The 22,132-nt window shown below is 40.4% G+C and overlaps 1 long non-coding RNA gene across 1 annotated transcript; it reads left to right on the forward strand.

Annotated features, from left to right (window-relative positions):
- Positions 1–631: 631 nt before the first annotated feature.
- Positions 632–1,773, forward strand: LOC121647091. Its single transcript, XR_006011779.1, has 4 exons — positions 632–759; positions 1,300–1,372; positions 1,499–1,557; positions 1,637–1,773. It is a non-coding gene; the product is annotated as an uncharacterized LOC121647091 (long non-coding RNA).
- Positions 1,774–22,132: the final 20,359 nt, after the last annotated feature.

The following is a 22,132-nucleotide window of genomic DNA, read 5'->3' on the forward strand; positions in this document are numbered from 1 at the left end:
GCATATAATTTAAAGATTAGTTTGTATTGTAGAAAAAAAAGAAACATACAAAATAAAATAATTAAAAAATAAATTATCCAATTAAAACTACAGTTTCATTCAGTGGAAGTAAGATAAATCAGCAAACTGTTCATCCATTTTCTCTACCGCTTAGAAGCTGGGGCCTATCCCAGCAATTAGCAGGCGAGAGGCAGGGTACACTCTGGACAGGTCGCCAGTCCATCGCAGGGCCAACATTGGAGATTCTAAACTCATAGAAGGGAGTGAGTGCAATTAATTTGTTTGTCTCTGTGTTGGCCCTGTTATGCACTGTTGACCCATCTAACAGTGTATCCTACCTTGAACTTGATAACAGTCGGGATGCTCCAGACCGTGAAACAGATTAAGTGAGTAAAAAAGATAAATGAATGGAAAGAAAAACAAAAATCTGAAAATTCACAAGATCCTGCGATTTCTAAGTATGTCTTACGGCCAATTACCACCTGGACCGTGTGTTCCATGTTCCGGCTGCGCCAAAGACCCCAGACCTAATTGCAGCCATTTTTGTTGTTGGTTTTGACAAAAACATCAGAAGCATCAAACATCGAAATTATGGAGAGGGGTCTGGCAGCAGAGCTCCACTGAGTGGACAGTTCTGGTGCAGGGTCCACTCTCAGGACACATCCATAGTGTAGTAAAAACAAACTTTACCACGCACACTACTGCCCACCAACCACTGTGAGGGAAGTGACTAAAGAAGAAAAAGAACAGATTGAAAACGTAATGTTACACCGAGTTACAGTTTTGTGCAGGTTTTAATGTTTGGAGGTGTTTACACATGTCCATGAGTTCACCGAGTGCACCGGGTTTTATAAAACGGTTTAGCTTGTAATTTTTTTTTCTTTTTTTATGTTGTTTTCTATTCACTCAACTTTCATTTTGTCCCTGGAGTGGTGTTGGTTCTCTTTCAGTTTATTGTTTAAAATGTAAAACCAGTCATAAATGTATGTCTGGACTAAAATAAGTTCTTTTCACAGCTAAGGAGCTGGTTAAGGTATTATATTATATATATAAATATATCTTCCAGTTGAGTCATAGGCAAGACTTCTGCCTAACCACTGTAAGTCACTTTGAACAAAAGCTTCTGCTAAATGACTGTAATGTAATGTACTTTGTCTCAGCTGATATGAAGTTTCAACTATGTGTCATGACCAACAGCTACTCAGTCTTTTATAGATGCATCCGTCTGTTTTGTCAAATGGAAAGCCTTGGAAATGCACAGCCTCCTGCAACTTATATTACTGTCCACTTTGTCCAAAGTTCAAACCAACCATGTCATCAAGGCTCCAGCTGCACCTCCATGTGCATATAGAAAATGGAATCCCCTTTAAAGGTAATTATTTTCTGTGTTTTTGTTAGACAATTTCTTTATTTATTTTTAACTTGCTTGTAGGTAGATGTTGTCAATATTTCTTCTTTTTGTAAACTACTTGGTTCTAAGCTTTATTTTCAATTTTAGAAAACTTTCGCAATCACTGAATCCTGGAAAAGTGGAAAAGAGCTGGTTTGCAAATACAGGTAAAACTTTACAGAAAGTAATTCAGCAGAACTGTGAAAAAAAACCTGCTAATCTAAAAACTCCTTTCTTTGATGCCAGGATTTTCCAGAACAACCATATGAGAAAGACTGTGGCATCTTTATGCTCCTGCTGAGACACATTACCTGCCTGGTTAAATACTACTGACTGTAAACCTGTTCATATTAAATATTTTTATTCATAGTATGTCGTGTACACTGTACTGGATACAACCTATGATTTCTCCATTATAATTATCCCAGCCAGTTTATTTATAGTGCTCTTATAACACTGTGGACCCAAATGCTGAACAATAAAACAACAAATCATAGTAAATCTACTTATAAACCCTTTGCCCCCAGTACTGTATGGTATAAAAGCAAGATATCATGTAATTACCTATTAGATGGCATGTCTAACTTTCTGTATAATGCAACTATTGTGGACATAATATTTTGTATTAAAACCCTGTCCTCAGTAACTCTTCAGATGTGCTGGTAACTGTATGAAAAAGTTTTATTCAGCATGAATGACTTTTTTCATCTGGATTATAGTCAGAAGTTGTTTTTATTTAAAAGGCCAAGAGACTGTATGCTTGTTTGATTATTGCGCTTTATTTTATTTATAGCCTGATCCAGAATGCATGAAAGGGTTAAAACACAGTCGGCCGAGTTGTCGATGCATTTTATTTTGAAAATGTGTTGTTTCTTCGTGCACTATAGTGGAAGTTGCCTGAGAGTGGAGCCTGCACCAGAACTGTCTCCACAGTGGAGCTCGGCAGCCAGACTGTCGTGAAATTTTGGGTTAGGGCACTTCTAATGTTTCTGTTCTCTAAACATTGATAGATTTGTCTTGTTTTTTAAATTTCACTGAAAAGCTCCTTTGACCCTTCATTGTAGAGCCGTAATAAGAGCCTCTAAATGTGCAGGCTGTAATTTGGACAAACTCTAATCCTTTTACCTCTTTAACAAAAACTGTCTATATATCAAATGGAGCCATTTGTGGAGGTGCCTGATGAGAGAAAGAATGTTATCAATCATCAGCATGTTAGTGAATATCTCTGACAGCCTTTGTTCAGAAAAATGCACTTGTTGAAAAAGCCAACAAATACCACCTTGGCAAATCTTGAAAATATGAGATTCAGTTCAAAGACTCTAAATAGCTATCACTTGCTGTGTTAAAACCTAATCTGTATGAATGTCTCAGGAATCGACCAATTTTATAACAGAACAGTGACTGGGAAAAGACAGCACTAGCCACCCTCAACATGCTGCTCAGCTAGCTCATGATACAGGACATGAGATGTCATTCTACATTTGTTCTTTTGCACTATCATTTCAAATAGCACTGTCAAAAGTAAAAACATGACAGCTTTAATGGCAGATCGAAATATATATCATCATCATCATCATCAAACTTTATTACAGACTCGTAGTCCAAAACAACACACAACACAAAACAAAAATACAATAAAATACAAGAAAAAAAAAAAAAAAAAAAAAAAACTTACTTAGGGCAGGCCTTGATAAATGTACACCACACACCCTACAGAAGACATCTATACCAGTGTCTCCATAACTGAGACTGGTAGCGTGTAACACTGAGTCTTATATTAGTTAGGCACATTATGATAGAATTACAACAGTCATTGACACGACAAATAAATGTATACATCAAATTCCTTAAAACTGCCTGAAAGGTTTTAAGCCCTGATGACACAAACAACTGACTTGCACTCTCCCATCTCGGTTTCTTCAGTAAAAGTCTGAGACAATCATTATACGCCACATTCAATTTGCGCATGCTTGCTCTTTTATAATTTGACCACAGATGTGACGTGTATAAAGGTGTACAGTAAGCTTTAAACAATGTCTTTTTCACCTCATCTGTACATGGACCAAACCTCCGGATGAGCATGTTAGCCTGTGCATACATCAGGCAACACTGTCTATAGATGTCCGCATCATCAGTCAGATCATCAGTAATAACATGACCTAGATATTTACATTTGTTACAAACAGACAGAGTATCCCCACATAATGTAAACTGGGGAAATGTCAACCCTTTATCATCTTTTGTTCTACTGATCATAATAACACTCTTACTGGCATTATAAATGATATCATGTTCCATGCCATACTCAGAGCAGATGTTGAGAAGGTCTTGGAGACCAGCACTACCAGGACTGAATACAACAAGATCATCTGCATACATTAAATGATTTACAAGAGTCAGGCCAGTACTACAGCCAGTTTTACATGCATTTAGTCTCTGTGACAGTTCATCCATAAACAGGTTGAAGAGACCAGGAGATAAAATCCCTCCCTGCTTCACTCCATTACTAACCCCGAATGGAGCTGACCGGTTACTCCCCCAACTCACCTGCATAACCTGGTGAGTGTACCAATAAGCCAGTATTCTCAGTATGTACTGAGGGACACCTCGCTGACTCATTTTAATAAACAGCTTCTTATGATTGACACGATCAAACGCTTTGGACGCATCAATAAAACACATAAGCACAGTAGAGTTCTGACTCCTATATTTTCTCACAATTTCTTTCAAAGCAAAGATACATAAGTCAGTACCATGTTTAGTTTTAAATCCAAATTGGTTATCTGAGGTATTAATTAGCTCTTGGATCCTACTTAACAGAATCTTTTCCAACACTTTGGACAAAATACTAGCCAGGGCAATAGGCCTGTAGTTGTCTGAACTACCCACTCGACCAGCTTTGTCCTTAATAACAGGGACCAGAGTGATAGACAGCAGTGAGTCAGGCAACACACCATGTACCATGCAGCTGGTAAAGCAGAGGGCCAGGAGAGGAGAGAGTCTAACACTGGCATGTTTCAGGTGCTCAGCAAACACACCATCCTCACCACATGCTTTGTTGTCCGGCAACTGTTTTATGGCCTGATACACATCATGTGCTTTAATAATTAAATGTTGATCAATATTACTGCTTATAATCTGCTCACTTTGAATACAGTTAAACAGAGCACTGTAGTGCTGACGCCAGCGATCCAGTATCTGATCAGGTCCAGTAATGCCATCTATAATACAGGGCAGGGACGCCTTGTTACTATTGAGAACTCTTATTTCTTTCCAGAAGTCTATGACATTTTTAGTTAACAGTTTTCCAGCCAGTGACTCAGACCTCATACTCTGTTCATTTCGCCTGATAAACCGGACTGCATATTTGTACCTAGCATTAGTTAACTTTTTATTTTCATAGACAGGGCCTTGCCTCGGTCTACCAGCCAAAGCCCACTCTGTAGTAGCTTCCCGGGCCTGCTCATAAAACACTGCAACATACGTGTTCCACCCAGGCATCACACTATTTTTCTTAGTTCTACTTTTGTAAAGGGGTTTTCCACATTCAACCAAAGCTTTTACAATATCATTATACAGTGAGCAGACATCCCCTTTATGGGTCATACTGGTACAATTAACATCAGTACATCTAATTGCCTCATATGGCAAAATGATGTTGTTTAATAGTTTGTCTGTGTTAATATAGTACGATGTAAGGTCTTCCTCAGACAGAGCTGACCATTCAAGCTTCCCTTTGTTCACGGAGCATTCATTTTTAGACAATACAGTTAATTGTTCAACATTTATAATAAATTCGACTGGTATATGGTCACCTGTAACCACACTATACAAAACATCCATACACTTAATAGAGGCATGAGCATCTGATGTACAAATACAGTGGTCCAGCCACGATGTAGTGTGCCATGCCTCACTGATATAAGTAAAACTGTCAGTTGGCAACAGCAATTTACTTGACAAGATATAATTGTGATCCTCACAAAACTGGACCATATGTTTAGCAAACAAGGAATTCATATCTGTAATGTCAGCATTCATGTCACCCACTATATAAACACAAGGGGAAGCACTACTTTCAACATATGAATTTAACCAGGCAAGCTTATTCAAGTACTCATCTTCATTCTGCTGGCATTCATATGGAGTGTATACATTTAGCAAAATAAATTCATTATTGGCACATGTAAAGTGTACTCCAATACACCAATCAACACCCATTCTAACAACTGTAATGCATTTATCAAGCGTCTTTCTCCAAAGTATTGCCACACCTCCAGATATTCTCCCCCTGACAATACCCCGGTTAAAGTCAGTTGTGGATTCTCCTGCCCCATGGAAAGAGTCATTAAAAGAGTTCAGTTTTTCCAAGTCTTGTTGTGCTAAAAATGTCTCTTGCAAACAGAGTATATCACAGTTTGTTAAAAGGTTGTCAACAACCAAACGACGAGCTTTATCCCCAGCGGTGGTACCAAGCCGAAGGCCACGACAGTTATAGGACAAGACTCGTATTTCCATAACCCAAACTAGTGAGTGGCCGCGGACGCGATGCCATTACGCGCACTCCCATTCTCGGCGCTAGGTACAGCATTAGCCCCAGAACCCCCGACATGGCGGGGCTCATAATACCGCCGCACCAGGGCTCCCTCAGGCCATAGATCTGGGTCATACATCTCATTAACGTCATTACACTCAGCAGATATTTTAAAAGAGCTGAATCTGCGCTGCACAGTATCAATCTTTTTACAGGTAACGTCACGGCCAAGTTTTTCTTTTAGATACACAGATAGAGTTACTTCATCCAAATCTGGTGAAAATCTGGAGGCGAATACCCTCACCAGCTTGGTCCGGACCGTTTTGATGTTACCACTGGAGCCGGTGCCAACAACAGGTTTTGTCACTCTGGATCTCTTCTTTGGTCCTGGCACAACCGTGCGCAACACAGTTGCAGCCTCCTCTGTCAGCGCACGCCGGCCCTTCTTCACCACATAACTCCACTTTGGAGATCCCAGCGAAGTTACTGCTTCACTCGTTCCCACAGCCATAGCCGCTTCATCCACACCGCCATTCAGGGTTGACACGCTCGGTGGATCTCCCAAATCCGGATCCACGTCACCATCCCGGTCCGTGTTTGGTCCCGCTGCCGCAGCTACCTCCTCATTAGCAGCATTAGCCCATACACTCATGTGCTCCAATGTATCCACACGTTTTGAGATGTTATTTGTGACAGCACACAGATCTTTGCTCACATTAGTCTGTATGTTTAATGACAGCTTTAACACTCCGACGTCTGCACACAGCTGCTCCATTCTGGACAGTAGACAGGAAACATCCAGGCTCGTAAATGTAACTGGCGGAAGCTCATCCAGATAATGGGAAACAAATCTGGGGATATTCACACCACATTCATTCAAAACTTTGAGGCAACTTTTTATGTTGTTTGCATCTTTCTGTGCCCCTTTGTGAGAGATGTTCCTCTGTGTTGTAGGACAGAGTTCAAACAGGAGCAACTTAGAGGATTCAATCCACTCGGTGTCAAACGCATTTGTAGCCAAAATAACAAGTTCATCTTGGCTCATCGTCTTCATTTTAATTAAGAGGAAATTCAATAACTCATCCTCCACTAGAACCTTACCATCAACAGTCCGATAGACCTCAGGTTTTATTCTAGACCGTTTAAAGACAGGAGCAACACTCACAGCAGCAGCGGCAGCGTCAGCCATCTTCCTTCCTCCACACTTCCTCGTTTCACAAATGTGAACGACCTATAGTATCTCAAATCATAGCAATCAAATCATCAAATTGTATTTATAGAGCACTTTTCATGCACATAGCAACAGAACGTGCTGTACATAATAAAAACAAATGACGCATACTGTATTAAAAACAAAATTTCAAACCCTGGTTACACATATTCCCACGCTATAAACCCAGAAACAGGAAGTCAACAATCTCCCTCTTTCTTAACAAAAAATAAACCCCTTTGTTTAAACAACATTAAAAATTAAAATGATACTTTTATGTAAACAGAAGCTTCATAACACACATGTACACATGTTGAAAATAACTTCACTGCACCCATACGCCCTCATCTAGGGCTTTAAGAAGTACAAGGAGTGAAGCACCTTTTTTAGTCAAGCAGTCAGCAAGTTGTGACTTTGCATCTGACCAGCACATCTCTTTGATTTTGTTAGCCTGTAGGAGTTCTTTGATACTGCTCATTTCTAACCTCAGCCTCTTCTCTATGAGCTGTTTTTTAGATTTAAGACCATCAAACAGGCAGTGGTTATCAGTGACACAGATAAGAAGCCGTATGTACAGATCAGCTAAAATGATCTGCTCTTCTATGTTGAAGGTGTTTGCAGACTGCGCTGTATATCATGTTCTCATTGGTCAGTCAATGAAGCCCCTCGCTGATTGGTTGTCATGCCATGCGACAGCGACAAAAATGGACCATTTTTCTATTTTCTCGAGTCGCGTCGCAAGCCCCCCGCGTGCACATCTACCTGAACGAGCGCAACATTTCACATCTACGAATGTCACCTGTCGCTTGGCTGGAGGGCAGCGATTTTCGCCTCACTGTGCAAGATCCATAGGAAATGATAGAGAAGGAGTGACGTCGCCTCCCGTGTGTCCAGCCCATTCTTCAGAGCAGCAGAACAGCAAACAAGACATTTCTTGCCTAATTTTAAGAGTCGTGTCTGACAGCTTCCCAAAGCCTCCTGCAGAGCTGGACCAGAACCTGAAGCAGCATCTTTCAGACGTGAAGAAATTCAGAGAACTAAACCTTGGTTTTCTGGAGAGATGAAGGCATGTCTGATTAACTGTTACCAAATCAAATCAAACTTTACTTATAAAGCACCTTTCACACCACAGGCAACACAGAGTGCTTTACATGATTAAAAACAGTTATGCATATTAAAAACAAAACAAAGTGGAAATACATAATAACAGAAACACTCACCAAAATATTTCACACAGCCGCACACACACATACACACACACACACACACCAAGCAGCCTCCCCTCCCCATTCTATACAAACATGATTCTCATATTTCTGTCTCAGACTAATTGTTATTATAAAATACTAAAAGTGATAGGCATCCGGCCCGATGATGCTGTGAGGAAACAATATCAGTGTCATGGGGATCCATCCACACCAGGAGCCAGTCCACCCATGTCAAACAGCGGCAACCACCCCCATCAGGACAGACCGGGGCCTACACCGCAGCCAAAAGGTGCAATCACCTCGGCAGCAGTCCCCAGACCGAGCAGGCAAAACCCCCGGCGTGGAGGATCCCCACGAGGAAAACACTGGAGTTACAATTAAATTTAAACAACCTTAAGAAACAATAAGAGCAACTAAGAATGAATGAATAAATAAGTAAATGAATAAATAAATAAGAAGTAGTACAGTTAAGTAAAATAAAAATAAAATAATGTGTAATAAAATGAAGTAAAATAAATTAAGATCAAATAAAATTTAGTTCAAGGCGGAATAATTGGGATTTTTTCCTTAAAAATAATTAAAAATGTTCTCATTTGCTGTGAAGAATAAAAGGAAGCTTCCCTATAAACATCTGTCTCCGTGCCGGAATAACTTGGGTGCAATGTGTTGCTCTTTCCAACTTCCTGGTTCCTTAACCAATCATATGCGACTCCCCACGGTTGCCAAACAACAACAAAGCAGCGTTTGGGATTTTATGTCGGTAAAAGAGCAGCAGCCTGCAGGTATGGAAGCTAGTAAAAGAAGTGAACCAGAAATAGTTTCAGAAAAACCTAAAAAGCATCGGCATCCTGCTAAAAAAGCAAACGACCAAAAACGAAATAAAATGAGGATCAATACTGGAGAATCTTTTGCAAGGTGGAGAAGTCTGAGCTGGCAAAGTTTCTCTTCGAAAGGTAAGCACCGGAATTTTGCTTAAATGAACCGAAAAGTTTATCTTGCTTTACAAAGATTTTCGTCTAATTTATTTCTCGGCACTCATTAAATTAATTTGTGTGACTGTATGGTTGTATTAGTGGAGTAAATTGGTGGCCTGTTAGTTTACAATAACAAATGTAATGATGTTTGGGGCGAGTGAATACTGTGTTTGTCCTTATAAACTTATGAAATTATTATCAAATTAATTTATTAAGTGAGACTAGGGGAAAACCAGAAAACTCTGTTCACCACTTCATGTGTGGTGAGTTGAGCATCTGACAAGAAGGATGCAGCTTCAGTTAAAAAAAAACAAAAAAACAAAAAAAAAAAACTGTTATTTATCAGAGTCGAGCAATTTATTTCACAGGCAATCAGTGGGCTTGTCTTTGCGTCGGGATGAGACCCCAAATGGCTTCATACTGCCAGATGCTAATTTTCTGAGACATATGACACACAGTAGTGATGCGCGGGCCGCCCCCTAACCCGCGGGTCTCGCGGGTTACCCGCGATTCGGGTTGGGGCGGGTCAAAGAATTTTCGCTTCACTGCGGGGCGGGTTGGTGTGGTTTACTATTCTGAAATATCTAGTTCTATCTATTAATTTTATTTTTTGTCAAACTGAAAAAAAAGACCTTAATCAGTGTCTACATTTTGTTACTATAATATGTAAGACAAAATATTTATCAGTTATTTAAACACAGGTCACGTTTTATAACGTAATGTCCACATAGGCGCGTAGTAGGCTACGCAGGTGCAGAAAGCGCCAAGCAGACAAGCAACAAAAGATGGAAGAAGAAGTGTTCAATAACATTCGTTCGGGAGTTTACGTCCTTAAAAAGAAGAAGGAGGGTCAAATGGCTAAATCACAGGTTTGGGACAGGTTCAACGAGGTAATCAGTGCAGACAACAGCAGCAGCATTATCTATGTCCTTTATAACACTTAAACGCTTTAAAAGACTTTATTTGCCTGTTTATGTTTATAGGCTTAACGTTCAAATGAAAATACATTTTGTGTTGCTAGTTTCCAGTGCCAATTTAGGAGACCATATGCACCTTTCTCAGACTTAAAAAAAAGCATTCGTCAATATCATGTGTTTTAATGGGGGGGTCGGGTCGGGTTAAAAAAATAGAAGTGGAGGTGCGGGGCGGTTTGGTGCGGTCCAATTTATTTAAAAGAGCGGGACCCGCGGGTCGGAAAAAACCCCGACCCGCGCATCACTAACACACAGGTCTCTCTTCATTGTCCACCAATACCGTTACCATTACCTGACCAGTACTGCTGGGATCTAGAGAGGCCGACAGAGGAACTAATAGTAGTCCTCTACACTAGATTATTTTATGGAGTTGTGATTTGAGACGTGTGATGACTTTCCTCATGACTTCACACACTTGTCTTTCCAGATTGTTCTGTGTTGCCAGCGTTATAAAGAAAGGTCCCATTTACATAAAAAACGAAATAAATGAAAATAGTTTGCAATGCAAAACCTGCTGTGATGTCCTTGAATGTCCACAGTGTGTGACGCTGGATATGCATGACTAGAGAATTCTGAGCAGGTTTACTTCACAGAGTCAGTTACCATGGTAACAGACTCAGGGGTAAAACCCAGAGTTTCCTTAAATTTGAGGTTGACACACTCAGAGTTTCTACACCAGCAGCTTTGTGGAACAGACTCCAGGGATTGGAGCCCGAATTATGGTGATTTTTTAATTGTGATTTATGTGTCTGATTCTGGGTAAAGTTTCTACTGAAGTAACTCAAATCAGCTGATCTGACATAAAGCTCAGAGTTTTTGATTAGAGTTTGTTGAACCTTTGTTTGGTGTTTTGTTTGTTATTTTTCTCTGTTTTTATTTTTCTTTTGTTATTTATTTGTGTTTTACTGATGGCGGAAGCTGCTATGCAAGGCGCTCAACCACGACCCATAAGGAGAAATTAGGGGTTCGGTGTCTTGCTCAGGGACACCTCGACATGAGCTTGATGGGCCGGGATCGAACCGGCAACCCTTGGGTTACAGGACAACCTCTCTACCCACTGACCCATGCCGTCCTCTTACATTTATGATGTACCATCTGTTTTTGTGTTTTTTTTTTTTGCAGTCAGATAATAATAATTTTAATACTATAATGAAGAATCTTTGTTAAATCTCTAACCTCCATTTTTCAAAACAAAAGCTTTTCTGCTGTTTTCATGACATGTTTTACATTTTTAGACTCACACAAAGAAGTAAAAAAGGATTCAACGTAAACCATAGTTTTAGTTTGGGTTGTTTTTTATTTTATTTTATGTTTTTTTTTTTTTTTTTTTTTTTTTTTTTTTGAGGGGATAGGAAAGGAGGAAAGTGAAAAAAGAGTTGTGGTTAAAGGGAAAAGGAGAAAGACCCACTAAGCTCGAGACACTGATGTTTGGTTGAAAATGGATTTTTTTTTTTGATGACTGTGGCTGTTTCTCAGCTACAATCATCTCTGTCATTGTGTGGCTGTAAAATTTCTGTTGAACTATACAGCTACACTTTCAGGGAATGAATACCTAATTGTACCATTAAGGGTACAAAGGCTTGTCACTGGGGTAGAACCCTTAAAGGTACAGCTGTGCCCTTAACATCACAATTTATACCTCATACAGACCAATACTGTTCCTCTGGGGGCCGTCTGGTCTTAATAAGGTAAAAACGGCACTGTTGAGGGAACAGCAGCACCTTTGAGGGTACCACACCAGGGACAATCCATTTGACCCTTGAAGGTACAATTAGGTATTTATTTTCTGAAAGTATAAACAATGACAGAGATCTTAAAATCAATTCAGATGTCTTTTTGACATCTTTTCAGTCAAATCGTGTTCAGTGGGGGTGAAAGGACAGGGATAGAAGGAGAAAATAAGCAGATTTAAGGCAAATATAAAATAATAAAGGTAGGTCTTCATGCCAGGAATTCCTCAGTGTCCAGCGTGGAGAGAATTCTGGCTCACAGATGTCTTTTGGGCTTATTCATCTGTTAACATCAGAGCTTCTAGTTTCTGAACTTTGCTCAGTAAGCTCTCTCTGAAGCTTGTTCTCTCTCGTTCTTTCTTTTCCTGAAACTTCTTCAGCGAGGATATTGTTTCTAGAAGCTCTGACCTTTCATCTTGCTGCTGCTTCTCCTGGTCTTCCAACTCTCTCTCCAACTCCAGCATGGATCTTTCTGTGGAGGTTTTAGTTTCTTCCTGCTCAACCAGGAGAAAGTTCTTGTGCTGCTCCCATTGCTGTTTCTGCTCATCAAGTTCTTCCTGGCTTTTCACCAGAGCAGAATTTATTCTGGAGCTCTCCTCCACCTCCTGGGCCAAGCAGATCTCAGCTCTTGATGCTCTGGTCTTCTCAGCAGTGAGAGCTGCTTCTAGCTGGGCCACTCTGCTGGAGACATCTGCATGCTGCTGATGCTTTTTCCTCATTTCAGCGTACAGGATGGCTTTCTCCTTCTCAGACACAGACTTCTGAGATTTCATTTGCAGTTTCAGCCTCTCCAGCTTAGTCATGAGAGCCGTTTTTTCATCACTGGTCTCCCGTTGTTGATCCTGGAGCTGAATGTGAATCTGGCTCAGTTCGGCTTTGGCTTTGTCTGTTTCACGTCGCAGCTCAGTTACCGAAGTCTCAGCCAGTTCTCTTTTCTGTGTCTCCTCTTGGAGGTCTGCCTCCATTTTCTTCAGCTGCATAGACGCTGATGACTGCATGATGCTATTTTTGTGGACCTGATTTTGCAGTTCCTTTAGCTGCTTCAGCAAGTCCTCATGCTGTTTCTGTAGTTCTGAGATCTTTTCATCCTTTACAGCCAAGGTTTGGTGAAACTGGAGTTCTGGGATCATCAGCAGACCGGAGCTGTGAGGGAGCCTCTGTTCATCAACGTGGTTCACGTTGACAGACTGGTCGTTTGTTGGTTTGTTGGCCAGCAGAAGTTTTAGGATTGGATGTGGATCTGCGGCTGGAGGTGTTGGCAATGAAGGGATCGTTTCAGGCTCTGGTTCTGTTGGTGGTATTAGAACCACAGATTCTGAAGGGATGCCAACAGGGATTTCTGTTCCTGGGTTTCCAGATGTTATTTGGAGATTCTCCAGGTTTTCAGGAATCTTGAGGTCTTCCTGGTTCTTGTCTATGTGTTGTTCAGATGTTTGACTCTCTGCCTGAATGTCCAATGCACCAGAGTAAGACTCATCTTTGTCCTGGACATTTGATGGATCTTGAACCAACTTTGGTAACTGAGGGACTTCCTCAAGATTATCTTCATGGTTTTTGTCCGTGGATTCCAACGGCCATTCCCAGACAGGCGCCAAAATGATATTTTTCTTACATTTCTTGCGTCGTTTTCTTTTACCCTGTTCTGCTGCGCTTGGCTCCTCAATGACAGCCTTTATTTCCTGTGGAACAGGTGTTTCACTCTCCGACGCTGGTCTGGTGGAAGTCTGAACAGACTGTTCTGCAGGTATTGACGTGTTTGTCTGCAGAGTGTTCAGCAATGCGCCAGAGTAAGACTCACCTTTATCTTGGACATTTGATGGATCTTTAACCATCTTTGGCAGTTGAGGGACTTCCTCAGGATTATCCTGATAGTTTTTGTTCATGGATTCCAATTGTAGAGCCCAGACAATCGGAGGTCTATTTTTCTTGCTCTTCTTGCGTTGTTTTGTTTGACTTTGTTCTGCTGCCCTTGGCTCCTCAATGACAGCCTTTATTTCCTGTGGAACAAGTGTTTCACTCTCCGACGCTGGTCTGGTGGAAGTCTGAACAGACTGTTCTGCAGGTATTGACGTGTTTGTCTGCAGAGTGTTCAGCAATGCGCCAGAGTAAGACTCACCTTTATCTTGGACATTTGATGGATCTTTAACCATCTTTGGCAGTTGAGGGACTTCCTCAGGATTATCCTGATAGTTTTTGTTCATGGATTCCAATTGTAGAGCCCAGATAATCGGAGGTCTATTTTTCTTGCTCTTCTTGCGTCGTTTTGTTTGACTTTGTTCTTCTGCCTCCTCGATGACAGCCTTTATTTCCTGTGGAACAGGTGTTTCATTCTCCGACGCTGGTTTGGTGGAAGTCGGAACAGACTGTTCTGCAGGGATTGAAGCAAGCGTGTTGGATCCAGGTGCTTGCTCAGAAAGGGTTGCTCCAGGTTGGGGAACCTGGTCTTCAACAGATGTACTGACAACACTGTTGGTTTCCATTACAGAGAAGTCTTTTTCAGGTTCTCTGACTGGAGGCTGTGCAGATGAAACAGTCTCTAGACTTTCCAACTCAGCCTTTGTGTTGCCGTTCTGTCTCCTGTCTGTTGGATGTTCAGATGTTTGATGTTTCTCTGCCTGATGACAGGACTGATTGAGGTTTTCAGGCAGAGCATCAGTGACTTCAGTCTCCGATGGTGGATGACTGGAGATTTCCTCAAGCTGAACTTGTGTTGGTTTCATTAGAACCAAAGGTTCTGCAATGAGTTCAGCTGGGATTTCGGATTCTGGGCCTCCGAATGTTATTGGGGCATTCAGGCTTCCAGATTTCACTGAAGTTTCAGCAAATTTTGGTGCCTGAGGAGAGGGCACCTCAAAGATAGGTGCCAAAGGTTTACGTCTCTTGACTTTACCTTTTTTAACTTTCTCTTGATCTCCTTCAAGTTTTCCTTTGAACTTAAGATGTTTCTCAGCCTTGCTGGGCTGGTCTGTGTTTGTCAGGAGTTCAGAGGGGATTTCTGATCCTGGGCCTCCAAATGTTATTTTCTGGAGATTCTCCAGGTTTTCAGATTTCTTGCAAACATCTGTTTCATCTCTATGAATCTCTTCTTTGGGATCTTCAGTTGTTTGTTTCTCAGCCTGATGACGGGGCTGGTTTATTTCTGATTTCTTGAGATTCTCCAGGTTTTCAGATAGCTTGCAACCATCAGCCGTGGTGTCGTCTCTCTTACTCTCGTGATGTTCAGATGTCTTTGTCTGTAGTGCAGGGAATTCCTCACTGTTCAACAAAACACCAGAGTTAGACTCACCTTTCTCCTGGTAAGTTGATGGACCTTCAGACAACTTTGTTTGGGCAGGAAATCCCTCAATATAGTCATCATAGGTTTCATGTATAGTTTGATACAACACTTGCCAGTTAGGCTCCGTAGTTGAATACTTCTTCTTGCGCCGTTTCTTTTTTTGTTCATCTCCTGTTGCAACTGGTTTCTCAAAATACAGTTCTGCAGGCACCCCATAGAACCTTTTGGATCCAGCTGCTTGTTCAGAAGAAGTTTCTCCATGTTGTGGAACCTGGTCTGCAACAGGTGTTGGAGCAACACTTTCAGTTACCGTCGCAGCTAAATCTTGTTCAGCTTCTCTGACGGGAGGCTCTGCAGGTAAAACAGTCCCAGAACTGTTTCCCAGAATCAGTCCAAATGTAATTTTCCGGACGTCCTTACGTTTCTTAGAAACTTTGCACGTTTTAGCCTCAGTGTTGTCCTTACTCTGGTTTGGTTTGTGTTCAGGTATCATTTTCTCTCGTCGGGGAAAATTTTCAACACCGAACGACCTGCCAGAGTTGGTCTCACTTACGATTTGGAGATTTGATGGAATTTCTCCAACGTTTTGTGAGCTGGAAGACTCCTGGAGACGTCGAACGTCCCCGTTTGACTTCCAAAATGTAGGTCTACTGACCGTCTCAGGTTGTCCACTGTGGACTTGATCTTTTCTACCTTTTGCCATTGTCAAAACAATTGATCTGTTTCTCCTTTCTCCAAAGACTGGAATCGGGATGTGTAACCAGATGTGTACTGAGATGCGTTCTCAAAGTGTACTGGCTTGAAAACAAAAGCAGAAGGTATTATAGGAACAATGATGTCACAATCATTAAAGCAAACTTAGGCTCCGCCCTTCAGCTAATTACATTCTTTAACTGTTGCTAGACAACACCAAAATGGTCTCCACCCCTCAGAAGATTCCGTTAGATATAAGAAGACCTGTTGGATGTTGCCTGGCAACAGCTGCAACTCAGTCTCTGCCTGCATGCAGACAAAGTTCTGCTGAGGACTTTTATTATAGGAGCACATCAGAAAATCTTTTATAGCCATACAATTAAAACTTTACTGACTCAGACACCAAGTCCGAAGAAGATCAGACAAATAGTTGTTGGTTTGGATGAAAAACAGACTAACAAAGGCTCCTCAATCTTGTTGTGGACCTGGGTTTTTTCTTATAAATTTACATGTAAAAGATGAACCCCAGTTGTCAGATTATGAGGCTAAAATGATGTGTGTATATATATATATATATATATATATACACACACACACACACACACACACACACATATTTATAGATATAAATGTGTGTGTGTGTGTGTGTGTATGTGTGTATATACCATGGTCTGGATGAATACTTGATCCTGATTGGCTGGAGGGTGTCCATTAAAAAGTGATAATGGACACCTATAAAAGAAGTTCCTGCCAAATAGCCTTATTGCTGTAAATTATTGCGCTGAATAAACGGTAGTTGGTAACCGTGGCAACAGAAACTCAGATGTCGGGCTGCAGACGCGCCAGATCAGAGCAGCCTGCAGGCTTATTGAACATGTAGGAAACTATCTGTGGACTTTGACTGTTTGAAACAAAATGTCGCATCATCCTCTGGACACGCACAAGCTGTAAGAGCTGCACCCGCCCTCTGAAATCATACTTTGTGTCACTTAACTGCGGCCGAAAAGTTGCAGGTTCTGTGTCAGAACTGGTTACCTTGGCAACGCGTCACAACGAAATAGTCAATTTATAGTCCACTTCTTGTGAAAAACGTACGATTTTACCGGTAAAAAACAACATTAACGCATAAATAATTTATTTAATCATTTTTTTCTTTCGTAAGTGACCATGGTATAAGCGGGATACTGCCTAACGAGGTGGCCATTATCATAAATAATGGATGACGCGGAGGCTTGAAACCGTCCGACGCGAAGCCGGGCATTATCCCTTATATATATGTATATTAGTGCTGGGCACGTTAATGCGGAAATCGCCCGTTAACGCAACGCTTAATTAACGGCGTTAATTTTTTTAATCGCACGTTAATTTTTTTTTTTTTATCCGCTGGCTTTGATGACAGAAACATGGCGTCCGTGTCTCCCTTCCCTGCTGTAGCGGTGTGTCTGATGTAATCAGGAGAGAGCGGGTTTATTAAAATGAAGACACATTTTCTGTCTGGAACTTAAGAAAGAAGAAGAACCGAAGTTTCTCTTCATCAAAATGCATGCAGATGGACAGAACATCGTGATTTTTGGACGGGAAACTTTTTATGTATTATTATTTTTTTAATTTATGCAAGACATGAAACTTCCAGCTGTGGAATCTGAGATGTGAGCTTTCAGTAGAGGAGTCGTTTGTTTGTGTTCATGCCTTGGGGTGGACACGGGGAGACATCATTTGTGTTTCCATATTTTTTGGACTTTGTGCAGCTGCTCTTTAAATTATTTGTTGTCTTAACTGTGTTTGGTGGTGATAGAAATGGTTTTACTGAGCTGGTAGCTGAGATTCTGGACTTTCTGTGGATACCACACATGTTTAGAGTTACATCTACAGACCTGACGTTACACCTGGAAACGAGATGTTAACCCCTTAACTCCCGGTAGCAGAGACTGCAAGTGCAGTCAAACAAAAAAATTAAAGTTTAGAGAATTTATAGGCCAGATATCTGGAAAATGAAGCACTGAAGGTGCATGGATGAAAGTTATTGTGCATATTGTGAATATTTCTCTCTCCTCACCATCTAGAAGCTGTGAGATTCTAATCCTGCTTTCTGTCTGTTCACCTGATGCTGATATTCATCACATATTGTTCCTTCTGTGTTTAGTAGGAAGCAGCTTCACAGCTTTAAATTCATCCTGCTGACTTTTTACCTTTTAGTTAGTAAATCCTGAGTATCTGAGGATTTCATCCTTCTTTCTCATAAATATTTGGTTTTATAAATATAAATGAAAAAAATATTTTCACTGTTGCTGTTTTAAGAGAAAACTGATGCTAAATCTGTTTATGTGTTTAGTGCAGGGGTCTGCAGCCTTTCCAATCCAAAGAGCCATTTTTCCCTCAGCCAGCTAAATAAAACTCCTTTAGAAATGCAAATGTTGTGAGACTTTTCAAAAAGTCAGCTTAATATATATTTTTAATAAAGAGCCACCATAGGATATTTGTAATTTTTGAAGAACCACATTTTTAATTTCAATTTTTGAGGTTTTAAAATAAAGGAAACACATAAAACCTTTATAAAAAGAGGATAGACAGACTTTCTTCTAAGGGATGTAGATATTTGTGCTGTAAAAGAAAAAAAAAGTCCCTGGTTTCCAACCTAATAAGAAGAAAGATAGATTTAAAAAAAATTTTTTTGCCACGTATTTAGAGACATTGTGGAACGTCCAGAGAGACCCTTGCAGCTCCAGAGTTGCAGGTTGGAGACCCCTGATGTAGTGTTTGTAAACCAAAATTGACTGCATTTTCTTTATACAACTGTAGGCCTTCTTTTAAAGGAAAGAGATATGTTGCACGTAACGATGCGATTAATCGCGATTAGTAGTAGTAGATTAATAGACCTCATGTGGGAAGCCGAGCAGTGTGATCCCCCTGTAGTTGGAGCACACCTTCTTGTCCCCTTTTTGAAGAGGAGGACCACCAACCCAGGGAAACTGTCCCCAATGTCCATGCAATGCTGCAGAGGTGTGTCAACCAAGACAGTGCTACAGCATCCAGAGCCTTAATGAACTCTGGGTGGACCTCATCCACCCCTAGAACTCTGCCACAGAGAAGCTTTTCAGCCACCTCAGTAATCTCAGCCCCAGAGATACCTGCCAATACCCATAAACTGCCTTCAGATTCCCACAGGCCAAAAACCTGATAGGGCTCCATTTTCAGCTTGACGGCATTCCTCACTGATGGTGTCCACCAACAACTTCTGGGATTTCCGCCGCAACAGGCATCAGTGACCTAATGGCCTCAGCTCCAGTTGGTGCCTCAATAATAGAGTCACAGCCCACTCCGAAGTTCCCAGCAGACCTTCACAACATGTTTGGGTCTGCCAGGCCTGACCGGCATCCTCACCCACCATCTGAGCCAACTCACCACCAGGTGGTGATCAGTTGACAGCTCCAAGACATGTGGCTGCAAGTCTGATGATATGACTATAAAGTCAATCATTGAACTGTGGCCTAGAGTGACCTGGTACAAAGTGCACTTTTTGACACTTATGGATGGACAGGCTGTAAAGGGTCTGATTGGACCACAGCACAGCGGCATTAAGCATGGTGACACAGGAGCAAGCCTTAAGCACCAGATCTAGCACACCAAGCAGGATTCCAAGTATCAGGAAAAAAAGAAACACAAGAAACTGGAGAAATACCAAGGACTCAAGAAGGAGCTAGACAAAAACTTGGAAGGTGATCATCGGAGCATTGGAAGCAGTGCCCCTCAACACTGGAGAAGTGGCTTCAATAGCTACCCGTGTCTCTGGCAGAGCACCTGATCTTGAGATTAATGAACAGCCATCCACCCACCCTGGGGAGATGGAGGTGGGTGTGGAAGAGTTTTTTTTTTTATTTATTTATTTAGTTTACATAAAAATGACATGAACAGTTTCGATCCTGGTTTGTTATAAACCGCTGAACTGAATGCGTTTCAGTGTATCTGACAATGGTCTCTTCTTTGTGCTGGTTCTGATACAGCTCCGTGGTGCATTTGACATCATTTTCTACAACATCTGACATCAAGGACTTGAAAATATCATCATAGTCAAGAGTCCTGCTTAACAATGATTTAGCTCATATATTATTATGCCAGGTTTTAGTTTGCACATACAGTATACATGATGTGTCCTTTATACATCATTGAGTTAGTTTTATTGTCCTATGGTGTTCTGGACTTTGACCGGTTATGTTCAGTACATGCTTTCTGTGGGAAATATTATCAAGTAACATTATATACATTTCCACTGTTACACAAATGACTGTTTCTCTATTTGGCATAAGGAAATAAACCAATTATTGGAAATCCCAGTTTGTCCTTAAAACACAAAGGCTTTGGTAATTAGTAAATTAGTAATTTCCTGTTAGTAATTTCTGGGGTCATCACTGTTTGGTTTTTAAAAAAATTATTGATGAAAGATCTTAGCTTCCAGTACAACAATGAGGAACCTTGGAGAATTTATTTACCAGAATTAATCTTTTCATTAAAACATTAAACATGTCCCTGGAGTGACTTTTTTTCCCACTGTGAAATATACACAGGTTCTACATCATATCCAGAATGAACTGTTAGAAAACGTTCCATGCATTTATCACATCTGAGCTGGACTATTGCAAAACCATCTTAGATGGACGTCCAACTAATTCTCTGAAAATCTTTCACTGGAGCCAGTAGAGACTCGTGTTTTTTCTGTTTTAAATGACTAAAATAGGTTTCCTGTAAAATGCTGAACTGAATTGCATCGTTGTTATATTTACATGAATGAGTTTAAGTTAAGTACAGGAGAGAGAGACGCTCTCCACTTTTAAGACTAAACATACCATTTGAAAGAAGTAATTTTTAATTAATTTGTCTTTTTATTTCTACCTGTTTTTAGTTGAGTTGAAATGAGTTGAGTTGATCACTGAAAAAAAAGCAAAACAAAGTATTTACTTTTTTTCTATCTCATTTAGTTTTACCCTGACATCGTCTACATTTTATTCACCATTGCTAAGCTTATAATTGCCATTAATATTATTATAATGTTAAAGACATTAATAGCTGTTGCTAACTGACAAAAAGCTGCACAGGGCAGCATTAAATGCTTGATCAAGTCCCAAATGCCAAATGAGGCTGACGCTGAAAACTGACAGACCTATTACCTTTGCTACTGCAAGTTAGATGTACTGCAGTTTTATCAGTCGTTCATTTTACATACACTAATTTGATGGAATAAAATGTGTAATAGAAAACCCTAACTCTTCAAGTTTCTGTCAAATAAGCAAAAATGTCAATAAGAAATAAGTTAACAAACGAGTTTGCAAAGTAGGACGTTGTGCATAATTGGTTGTTTTGAATATTGATGACTGTGTATATTACAGTTGTATAGTAATGTGTTATATACTTTAAAATATGGATTTCTTCAGGGTCCATTTGTCCATTTAATTGAAGAACAAGCCAGAATCATGGTGAACTAGCCAAAGCATCAATCACTGCCAGACCCCCAGGCATGTCAATCAGACCTGTCACTTCCCCAATATACTTCTTATCTATTTTTTATTTTTTTATTTATTTTTTTATTTTTTATAGAAAATTGAAAAATGCTGACACTATGTTGGAAGACCATGTTGTCACAATTTAGAAACAAAAGAGACACAACACCGTTGCTCTTTTGAACTTGCCAGAGCCACCATAGTTTAGGGTCAACTAGTCCTCCAAATGAAATGGTCATATCTGTCATTTATTCATGCTCTTTCAATACATTTCATAATTCTTTCCTGTTAACTACTGGTCCTACAAGTTAGAGGGAAATTGAACTCATAAATGTTTCAACATCAGAGTAGACATCATTGTAAGTCAGTCATTTAACAATCCACAAACTTTGTATGAGGAGCAGAATGGGCAATTGTATGGAACAGCTAAGGGGAGCATCTTCAACCTCTGACCACTGTAAAACATGTAATCGAGATAAACATACTTCCCATCAGTAACACAGAACACCTTAAAGTAACTGTAGCTGACTTCAGACAAAAACATTACTTTGGCTAAAACTGAAGTACATTATTTTCACAATGCAGCTGTTACCATTATGGATTCACACACTGTTGATCTCGTCAACACTCCAGGTTACATATAAATATAT

The sequence above is a fragment of the Melanotaenia boesemani genome, chromosome 10, assembly GCF_017639745.1.
Source record: "Melanotaenia boesemani isolate fMelBoe1 chromosome 10, fMelBoe1.pri, whole genome shotgun sequence".
Classification (NCBI taxonomy): Eukaryota; Metazoa; Chordata; class Actinopteri; order Atheriniformes; family Melanotaeniidae; genus Melanotaenia; species Melanotaenia boesemani.